The sequence below is a fragment of the Papilio xuthus genome, unplaced genomic scaffold (genome assembly GCF_000836235.2).
Source record: "Papilio xuthus unplaced genomic scaffold, Pxut_1.1 DF824655.1, whole genome shotgun sequence".
Taxonomy (NCBI): Eukaryota; Metazoa; Arthropoda; class Insecta; order Lepidoptera; family Papilionidae; genus Papilio; species Papilio xuthus.
In genome coordinates, this window is record NW_013533994.1 from 2,236,925 (window position 1) to 2,239,709 (window position 2,785).

The 2,785-nt window shown below is 33.5% G+C and overlaps 1 long non-coding RNA gene across 2 annotated transcripts; it reads left to right on the forward strand.

Moving 5' to 3' along the window:
• The first annotated feature begins 6 nt into the window (after nucleotides 1-6).
• Nucleotides 7-1,846, forward strand: LOC106127786 (uncharacterized). 2 transcript variants are annotated; one of them, XR_001228420.1, is made up of 3 exons: nucleotides 7-223; nucleotides 312-1,021; nucleotides 1,159-1,846. It is a non-coding gene; the product is annotated as an uncharacterized LOC106127786 (long non-coding RNA). The 2 variants fall into 2 exon arrangements; XR_001228421.1 differs by having other exon boundaries at nucleotides 1,165-1,846.
• Nucleotides 1,847-2,785: the final 939 nt, after the last annotated feature.

Genomic DNA, 2,785 nt, shown 5'->3' on the forward strand with positions numbered 1-2,785 from the left:
TGATAAAATAAACATTACTTTACTACGAGGGTAGTATATCCACGACATATACATATATTGTCATGATTTCGACCAAAAACAATAATCAAATTCATTTTTAAGACTGTCTTCGACCTATGGTTGACAAACAGTGTGAATAATAGCATTCGGCGATGTTAATCTCGGTCAACCTTATGTGTATACATAACTTCAATAACATAGGTACAGTCACCTCCAATAAAGTGTAAGTACTTTTGCACTTTCGCTCTCAACTTTCGCACGAACAGCGGCGGTTGTATAGACGAGATAAAGCGACGAATGGCAATCACTAGGTCAGCGATGGAGAAATTGCAAAGAATGCAATGAAAAAAGAACTCGGCTTGTACGATCGCTTGTACTCTCCATATTCCTTTATGCGTCCAAAACGTGGACCCTACGAGAGAGTGAGAAAAAGAAGATAGACCCGCTCGAGATGTGGTGCTGGAGAAGAATGCTGAAGATACCTTGGACCACCAATGTACTAAAAAGGCAGCGACTAGGTGGCGTCTGGTAAAGCAGATCACTGATACTTGACGACCATGACCAATCTGACAAAACTGTAACGACGAAGAAGAAGAACTTTCGCACTTGTCTACAGAGTATAGCTGACCATTAAATTGGTTAGATCATTGGTGTCTTGGAGATATAAAAGAACCACGGCTGACCATTAAATTGGTTAGATCATTGAAGTGTTACAGATATAAAAGCACTACAGCTGACCATTAAATTGGTTAGATGATTCATGTCTTGCAAACATGAAAGCTGCATAGCGGACCATTAAATTGGTTAGATCAGTCATGTCTTACAGACATGAAAGGAGCACGGCTGACCATTAAATTGGTTAGATCATCTAATCGTTAAATCGATAAGTTCATTTACAGCCTGAAAAGTGGTCAAGTACATAAATTAAGAAGATTGAAACCCTGATCGATAAATTGATATTACGAGTGGTAAGAAGTTTGAAGCTAAAATTTCTGTGAGGCAAACTGTTAACTAAATTAAGGTGAGAAGTAACTAAATTAAGGTGAGAGGAAATACATTATCTACAATAAAATCAAAGTAATGACTGTTAATCAACTATATGCCTACAGTACATGTTTTATCATTAGAAAAATCATCAATAACATGTCGCTTGTAAAGTTACAGATTAATAAACGCAGCACTCGGCGAGCAAGTCTAATGGTTGTGCCGAAAGTGAGTGGAAAGAGATATATGTATAACATACGAAGGAGTACAGCTTTATAAGTTGTTACTGTCATCTTTATAATGTAAGTTCATTTAATCAACTTAAATCTAAGCTAGTTGAATACATTTTAGATTTTTGGAAAAAAGTAAAGTAATTTTAAGTCAAATCAATGGCGACTATATTATGTACATTGTACGATATTGTTTACAAGTAAGTGACTATTCCTTTGTCTTTTTGAGAAGTAATTCTTTTAACCCTGTTATAAGCACCTTACTACAAAATACGTAGTACAAAATGATATAAAATGTGATTGACTATTAGTCACGTTTTGTTATGAATATTTACAATATGTATAACGCAATTTCTAATATTATATTGCCATTTACTAAAGTCATCATAATTGGCTTTATTAACGAATTCGTGGCTAATGCTGGATTGGTGAAGTTTCCAGAGATACTATTAACTACGAGTATATGTAAGTTCAAATCTCGTGATGTACTGTGCACTAAACGAATTTCGATTCAATAATTGTGAAACAGATAAGTAGTTTCCGCTTCCGGCGATAGATGACTCTGTATTTAAAATACATCTGAAATTGATTTTATTGCTCTAATTTGGTAAAAATAAGAGCGGAAACGTGTTTTTCTTTGATAATGACATACTACAGTTGCCGTAAAATAGAATAAATAACGGTTAATGTTTTCTTTCTGAAATAGCTTTATTTATAGCATAATTATTGGACCAAGTCATGGAGGAATTCATTGTAAAAGTCGCTGTTTAGGCAACTCCTCGCTGAGGACACACTAGTCGCAGTCGGGGTATGTTGAAGCTGGATTTTGTTATCAATAACCCGCAAAAAATTGGTGAGTCAACTTGAATTAAGTTTTAACGGCTTGAAACTCAATTTAGGGAGTAGAAATACCGATTTATGAAATACTGAACCAAAATCGCACTATGGACTTATTAAAACGACTTTAGCACACCGCCTAAAAGTGTGTTTAAAATCAGAGAGATCTTGTTGACATATAATTTTACTTTTAAATGGCATTCCATTTGGATTATTATGAGCTGAAAAAAAAACGATTGTGGAATAAAATGCTATCGCTTAGTTCTACTAACTTAACTATTTTCATACATAATATCTACTGTTTGATTGTAAATAACATTAGAGAATAAACGGCAATGACAAGTTCATTTGCTGACCTGTGAAAAGAAGGGACAAAGAGTTTGTCTCTTTATGTTTATTTATGTTACGCTTATATTGAAAAAGACTTTTACTATGTTCAGAGTAGTCATTAGCAATTCATTGTTACATATAGGTTGAACATCTGATAAATTGAAAACTTATAGTGGCATTTAAATATTGTCCATCAAGTTAAATATAAAGTTCAACATAATTGAATACCGTCAGTGACTCTGTGTTGTGGGTTGAAAGATCTCAAATAAGCTGGGAAATAAATTTGGTAATTAAATATAAAAAAGGTATAAGTCTTGACTTTTGAAACCTTCATTCAATAGAAAATATAACATCTTTGAAGGAGAAGAAACATTAAATTGTTAACATAGTAAGTTAGTCATTTT